Below are 8,986 nucleotides of genomic sequence, written 5' to 3' on the forward strand. Positions count from 1 at the left end.
TACGTATTCGACCTGTCATCAAGGAAAGCAAACAATAATGGAACCTATCTGTTGGAACCATTACCAATAGCTGTTCTCTAGAACGACTTTCGTTTTACAGCATGTCACAGATGTAGAGATATCCGACGTTTCGGGTTTACGTATCAGCCCCCATTTCAATGATTATGCTAAAAAAAAAAAGCTAGATCTATCTAAATGCCCGTACAAGTTAGGGTTACCAGACGTCAGGATTTCGCCGGACATATCCTACATTTTAGATGTGTGTCCTACGTCCGGCCAGGCATTGTCCTGCTTTTTAATGCTACTGGACATAAAAATGCAAATTTTCGCCCGATGTACGTTATAACGTAAGTGATACTTACACTTTATCACAGATCGCAGTCGAATCTACAGTATGGCCAAAGAACATCGAATGACAACAGTCATCTAGCAGGCAGTGGTGCTTCGATCATGGAAAAATGTCGATTGTAGGATGCGGTAGTAGGTTTCGATTATCGATCAGTGTACTTCCGGACCTTTCGTTTTCTCTGAGCATGTGAGTTTCAATCCATGTGGCGAATCTCTGTAGTATACGTGTTTTAAGTTATCCTTGTAATGTTGTGCGATCTTCAGTACTTTTAAAATGTCGAAGGCTGATGAAACTAGTAAATGAAAATGCAAATTTTCAGAAAATTTAAAAACTAAATTGTAGTGTACTCCAAGTTCAACAACTTACAGTCTTGTTAGAATTATTAAGAATTAGTCACATTTTTATGTCCTGCTATTTGTGGAAAATCCTGCTTCTCATTTTTTACATCTGGTAACCCTAGTTCAAGTGTAATTTTCATTATTATTATTATTATTATTATTATTATTATTATTATTATTATTATTATTATCATCAGAGACCGGAACTTTGCCAGAATGCCTTTTGAAAATGTGTTAAATCTATCTTCATTTTGAAAGTAAATCTGTACGAATTATACCTTTGTGATTGAAACGTCACACTTTTATGTTGCCCTTTTCTGCCTTTTTTAATATAAATGCCTAATTTACAAAATAAATGCTTTTTTGCCTTTATTTGATTATTTATATATTATTTATTAATTCATTATTAAAAATTGCCTGCAGGTATATTTTAATTTATTTCTATAACGGCTACAATGTAAGTGACTTCACCGAATGTATATTATTGTCTTTCAGTCAGTTCATATTCTCTTTGCAACAATGAGTGCTGCCGTGCAAAAATGTATAACAGTAAGCGTTTTAATTATCGCTTGTGTTTATTTGACAAGGCAGCAATGAGTGCGGGTCTAACGTTATTTTTCTTTGAGTTTTCATTGCGACGTTGTTGTAGCTAGATAAATATTTCATATCGCAACATGTCAGTACAACCAAACACAAAAATGCACTTTCCAAGGCTACTGGGAAGAATATTTCTTTGCTTCCAACATTATTGCAACATCGAGTCAAAAATCTCAATTTCCATTCGACTTATGTAAAGCTTTTCTTGCTGCCGAAATCCCTTTGTGGAAAGTGCAAGGTTATGTATGGGTCTAATGCAAGATTTTTGTAATTGTCTTTTATTGCGTATTTTAGCTATTTATAATGCCTTTTTTGCCTGCCTATTTTAGCTCTTTATGATGCCTTTTTGCCTGCCTATTTTAATGATTCATAATGCCTAAACTTCCGGTCTCTGCTAATAATGTTAATAACGGTGCGCACTACCTGCCAACTAGTGGCAAAATAACTTCTTTCATTACCAGCACATAAGGACTGATTGAGCAGGCAATGTAAGCAGCCTTAAGATGCGATCCAGCAGGCATTGGTTTAACTTATCCTTATGATGTTATGCAATCTTCAGTACTTTTTGCGAATTTTCTGAAAATTTGAAAACTAAGTTGTAGTCTACACCAAATTCAACAATTTACAGTCTTGTCGGATTAAAAATTAGTGTCACATTTTTATATCCTGCTTTTTTGTGGAAAATCCTGCTGTTTCAAGAAAAATGTCCTACTTTTCATGTTTCACATCTGGTAAATCCTGCCGGCTGATCGGTCTTGGCCTTTCGTGGGCTGTAGCGCCACGGATTATTATTATTATTATTATTATTATTATTATTATTATTATTATTAAACCCTAGTTCAAGTGTAATTTTCAATATTATTATTATTATTATTATTATTATTATTATTATTATTATTATTATTAATCCCATCATCTCTGCTGTATGTATTCTCCACTCCTGCAACGGATCCGAAAGAAAAAGTTCTCTCTTTCCACGTCTACAGTATGATGTAAATGTGTTAGGAAACGATGGATATTTTTACGTCTTTGAATGACACTGTAAAAGAAAAACAAAACTTTCGAAATGAGACGATTTCAATTTAAACACTGCAATAATATATCGCTTAATGACACATGTAACTTAAAACAATTTGTTTCGTGAGAGAAAAGGATCTCATTGCATTTAGGCTATAGAAAAGCATTTTAAAATGCTTGTTTCAAAATCGTCTGTTTTCAGAATTGCTCAATACAGCTGTTTATACACAGACAGCTCGTCTCATTATTCAAAGCAAGGTCTTGCTCGGTTATTTTTCATCTCATTGTACATTGAAATATGTAATGTTGATTGTTTACGCATAGCAGACTCATCTTGTTTCACAACTGGATTTATTTGACTTTCATAGGGATATTCACTTTCCATGTCACAAGGTCATGTCAACAAGATGATTTCTATTTCTTTCTGCGCGGAAGGTTACACCAAATCGTGTGAAACTGTCCTTCGAGCCCACGGAACGAGTGGGACAGAGAGGGCGCGCACGAGGAGCCGAGAAAAAGCAGGAAGGAGATGGAGAGTGGAAACCATTCTCATATATAATTTGAGCTTCCCTTCAATCTCCTTGGAATGTTGAGGGGTGTTGGAGAGTGGGAAAGACTTTTTGAAGACTCACCGAACTCGAAGTAAGAAAGGACGATGGGCTGGGGGGTCCTGATGGAAGGCCGGCTAGCAGGGGTTTGGGGGCGACGCTGGTGGCAAACTGGTACAAGGTAACAGGTTGTACAGACCTTTCAAAAGATACTCACCATTCTTTGTCAGAAGTCCGGCTGAAAGGAATGGTAAATAAAGTTATGAATTATACAGCTGTGGAACATCAACGTCAAAGATCTTGGCAGCTCAACATTCAAAGAGTGGATGCTGTTCTGTTGAAGGATTGTGTGAAACTAACAAAGAAAGATATGAAGTATCGAGAACGCAAGTTTCAGCAGTGAACTCAGGGAAGTATCGTGAACTTAAGATGTGGATTGAAGTGTTGATAGGTATATAATTGAAGACCTCCCCGGAATAAGGATGTAACGACAAATCTATATAACACGTTTCAGGAGAAAGGAAAATAATTTGAGGGGCACATTTCATTAGGCGTATATATTTATTATTAGAACTACTAGCCGTACCCGTGCGCTCCGCTGCACCCGTTAGAAATAAATATAAAGTAATAACATAATTAAAATAGGACATTTGATCCAGGGAACATTCGTGTTTGATAGAAGGATAAATCGTTTAATATGTTACTTAATTTAAATTGCATCCAAATAATTGAAATGCAATCATTTTGGTCCAGAGACACTCATTTGGTGCAATGACAATTCCTTTAACCTGTTTCTTAATTTTTATTACATGCAACCATAGTTTAATGAAGATTGACATCATTTACATTTAATGTGTATATTTTATTTTACTTGCTATAGGTTTCCATTGAATTATGGTAATAACTTAATTTTAACCCTTGTTTTCTACGTATTCAGTAAATGGCGCTTGGCCTACTATGGTTCTGAACCCTTCAAATAACTTAAATTATATTATATTATATTATATTATATTATATTATATTATATTATATTATATTATATTATATTATATTATATCAGAAGTTACCGTAATAACATTATAGCATTATGTCCATCTAGAGAAACTACACTTTCCAATGGTGAAATAATAATTAATTATACAAATTCGTTAATTTAGCATCCGATATTACTTCATACAACACAGAAACATTCTCTCTAGGCTATCTTTCATAGCTTTCGATTGTTGCTGTCCAAGGCCCCTTATAGATGAAGTCATTTGTTTTTTAATTCATTACACGGCCTTAGATGGCAGTTATTTTAATTTTAAAACTCATTTATCTCATTAAATATCAGTCCTATCAAAATTTTTAAGGAATAAAACTTATCGCAAATTATTGTTAAAGAAGCTTTTGTTATGCAACATTTTTCAAAAAAATCCATAATAAGCGAGATATTTCGATTTATTTAATTCAGGCCCCCTTATAACCCCCCTTTTAAATAAAGTATTTTGAATGCCATATAGCCTAAAATCTAAGTTACAACGAACTTAATTTATATTCCAATTTTCATCGAAATCCGTTCAGCCATTATCGCGTGAAAAGGTAACAAACATACAGACAGACAGACGGACAGACATACAAACAAACATTCCAAAAAAGCGATTTTCGGTTTCAGGGTGGTTAATTATATATGTTAGGACCAATTATTTTTGGGAAATCGAAAATTAACAGAAAAATTTCGGCTACAGATTTATTATTAGTATAGATTTGACTAATCAAGGATACAAGTTTATTCAGCTATTGGATGCAATAATTTATTGCTTTAATTGAATGCTTCAAAAATACTTTTTGCACCTAAGTCACATAATAATAATAATAATAATAATAATAATAATAATAATAATAATAATAATAATAATAATAATAATACTTTATTGCCAGAACAAAGGTACATATTGATTTGTTTTACATATAAGAACTCTCTAGCACTCCCAGAAAGAGTAAGTTACATACTGGTGCTCAGGGGTCATTCCATATAAGTTAATGTTAAGACATTTTATTGAATAACAGAGTAAAAAGTAATAAAAGAAAAAAAGAAGAAAAACACATCTCACAATAATTGAATTTTAAATTTTCTCTATTTACAGCAATTTTTAATAGATTTTTTGAAATAAGGAGCAAATTGTATGTTTGGGAATTTATCTATTATCATGTTATAAAGCCTTGGACCGAAGTTGCTACTGTGATTATATGCTACAGTTGTAGTACATTTAGGAACTGTCAAGCATATGTTGTCTCATCTTTGGGTTTTATATTTACGTGAATATAAATTAAATATGTTCCAATAATTTGATGTTACACCCTTTTTCAGGGGGGGGGGGGAGTCTTCAATTAGATAATATGAAAACGTTACACCTCTGCCTACATATATATATATGCATTTATGTATGTATATATTCATTCATTCATAGTGTTCTGCCAAGGAGCAGGTCTTTCACTGCAAATCCAGCATTCTCCAATCTTTCCAATTTTCTGCCTTCCTCTGTCTCCGCATATGATCCATATATCTTAATGTCGTCTATCATCTGATATCTTCTTCTGCCCCGGACTCTTCTCTCGTTCACCATTCCTTCCAGTGAATCCTTCAGAACGCAGTTTCTTCTCAACCGGTGCCCCAGCCAATTCCTTTTTCTCTTCCTGACCAGTTTCAGCATAATTCTTTTTTTTTTCGCCCACTCTTTCCAACACAACTTCGTTTCTTACTCTGTCCAATTCCACATTTCAAATGCTTCTATTCGCTTCTCTTCACTTCGTCGTAATATCCATGTTTTTGCCCCATACAATGCTAAACACCACACAAAGCACTTCGCTAGTATCTTCCTTAGTTCTCTTTGCAGAGGTCCGCAGAAGATGCTCCTTTTTTCTATTAAAAGCTTCCTTTGCCATTGATATTCTCATTTTGACTTCCTGGCAGCAGCTCATGTTACTGCTTATAGTACACCCTAAGTATTTGAAGCTATTCAGTTGCTCTATTGCCTCATTTAGAATTCGCAAGTTTACCTCCTTTATTTTTCTTCCTATGACCATGCTCTTCGTCTTATTTTACATTTACCTTCATTCCATACTGCTCACAGCTGTCATTTAGCTCCAGTAGCATATACAGTATCATCTCCTCTTCTGCTAACAACGCCATATTATCAGCAAATCTTATGCACTTCATTTTTTCCTCCTACTATCACTCCTCCCATGTTCTGAAAACAGTTCTTCACTAAATGAATGAATGTACAGTATGTGTGGTATGTATGTATGTATGTATGTATGTATGTATGTATGTATGTATGTATGTATAGAAATTATTTGATTGTCACACTTATAAAGATAATTATTTCGAAAGTGTGAAATTATATATTACATCAAATTGGGTTGCAAAACCAAAATTTAAATAAAAAATTATGGAAAAATTGAGTGGGTGGATAGTAACTAGACTAGACGGCATTTCGGAAGGCGGTCGGCTGCTAGATGCACCGTATCATTTTTGGCATGTGACGTCACAAGCTTGTATAGTAGAACCAATCGGAATCAGTCTATAACAAGTACTTCCCGAGTTCGTTTGTTGACGTGTGAATGTTTCAATACACTAAATAAGCAAAACTAACATTTACTGCGTGTGCGTAAGATAAATAAATGAAAGAAGAGACTGTAAAAAGATAAGTATTGTATAGGCAGACGCGGAAAATAGTGTTTAAGGTGTACATATAATTATTTTAAAAACGTTGACGAGGAGAACGCTGCCGGCCATCTTGATGCTGGCCACAACGTTACCAACGCGCAAGAAACGACTGCAGAAGCACGTGGTGTGGGATTGAGAAACGTGCAAAGAATATTGTTAGTGAAGGAAAGAGGACTTGTTTGGTTTTATGCTTACTGTAGTCAACGGCTAAGGACATTGTTGTCTTTTGAGAATTTAAATTCTCTCCTGTGCTGTTTGTATTGCACGTGCGCGTGAAGTACGATGTGGCAATGTTGTACCCTGTCTTGCTCTCTCTATCTGTCTCTCTCGACGCAATCGCTAGCAGACTACCGCCTTCCGAATTGCCGTCGACTCTAGTCAGCTAAACACAGTCGACGAAGCGCGTTTGAATTAGAATGCACGAGCCTATCCCGCACATCACGTGATGGGGTGGCCGTTCACGAGGATGGAGAGTCAATTGCTGTTCAAGTTCGCACCGTTATTTCGTAATTCAACATTCAAGCAAGTTTTCATGCACTTGGTATGAATGATTATTTTTTGTATTAATTTGTCCTTCTGCTATGGAGATACTGTATATACGATGCAGTTTGAGTGAAGGTTTCCACATGATCTCGTGAATAGTTATCTTGTTAGAATTAAGGGGAGAGGATGGTATTTTTTTTTAACTTTTTTCCTATTTGGTGTAAAATATTATTTTTTTTTGTATGTAGAGAGCTCATAGCTGTAGCAATTCAACCAAAAATAAATATTTCGAAAAAAAAATATTTGGGGGCCCAGATTTGAAAAAAATAAACCCAATGCAGGATTTTACTAAAACCGATATATCTAAACCATTTTTAAAGGTAGATTCATCCAGTTTTTTGCAATGTACTTGCAAAAGCATGCTCTACAAACTGTATGTAACAGAATTTTGATATTAGTCCCTACGTTTGTAAAATAAACAATTAAAATTTAATAACACTTTTCTGATTTCCTTTCTTGCAAACAAACGGACGCATTTTTAAAATGAATTCAATTAACAAAATTCTGTTACAGAGAAACGTTTCCTAGTAGTCTAAGGAATGTGTGTTCTAAATTTCATGCATGTATCTTTAATAGTTCAGAAATTATATCCATTTTTGTCTGGCAATGTAGCAAAAAAAATGAAGTTACCGGAAACCGATAAAAGGAGGCGTGTGATTTAAAAATCCATAGCGCAGGAAGTTTAAAAATGACTTCTCAACATCCGATAAGGGCACAAATACCCACAAAATGTTATGCAATGCATTTCACACATATCAAAGAGTATTTTAAAGAATTTTTTTTTTAATTTAATTTACCAGAAACAACAATAAAAGTGGGCGAGTGATTTAAAAATCCATAACGCAGGAAGTTTAAAAATGGCGACTCAACATGCGATAAGGGCACAAATACCCACAAAATGTTATGCTATGCATTCCACACATATCACAGAGTATTTTAAAGAATTTTTTTTTTAATTTACTCATTTTTCACCAAAATATACCATCCTCTCCCCTTAAAGAAAATGTCACCTTCATATCATTGATTGTGTACACCACATTTGTCAGTGATCTGGCAGTTCGTTGCTAAATAACATCTCTATAATACGCTCAGTGAATACCTTCCGGAACTTCGTTGATACGGCTGTGCACGGAATTCTGTTTCTGACGAGAATGATGGCTGACATGGTTGAATTTTGAGTAGCGGCAAATGGCTGGTGAATTTTTCTTAAGCTTTCTCTCATTCAAGGACAAGGTCGAAAAACTACGACACGGGTTGACTTTCCTTTCAAACAAGCTATTCTAAAATTTTATTACCCTTAAAATACACGGTATTCAGTCGAGTTTGAACCCTTGAACCGTAAAAAGTAAGCTAAGAATAACTGCTTGACCATGAATGAGGTCTTTGAACAGAACTATTGGTTTAAATGAAACAGCTGCACGGTTATTTTATCTCTCTTCGAATAAGGCGAATAAGCTATTAAAATTAAAGTGCCACGTACGAATTTCAAAGGGAGCCGAAGTTACACCCAGATATATTTAAACTTTATAAAGCACAGTGTAAAGTAATTCTTCACATAAGTTAGGTTAGGAGTGACAAAATGTTCAAGACACGGACGATACGTTGGCACTTTTATTAACTATTTCACTTCTTTAGAATATATATTTTCATACCCCAATTGGGTTTAGTTCAATTCAGATTATAAATATATCAAAATTATTTTTTCATTAAAGAATTCTTTTGAATTAATTTCTGATTACAGATCTAGTAACTTTTGTTTTAAAGTTGGCTCCCTGAAGTTACTAGATTAATGTAGCGGAGGAGAATTTTAATAGGTGTGTGTTACATAAATATTCATTTTACTTTGAAATCCATTTTTCCGTAAGTTTATTTTTCTTGATTCAAC

The sequence above is a fragment of the Periplaneta americana genome, chromosome 4 (assembly GCF_040183065.1).
Source record: "Periplaneta americana isolate PAMFEO1 chromosome 4, P.americana_PAMFEO1_priV1, whole genome shotgun sequence".
Classification (NCBI taxonomy): domain Eukaryota; kingdom Metazoa; phylum Arthropoda; class Insecta; order Blattodea; family Blattidae; genus Periplaneta; species Periplaneta americana.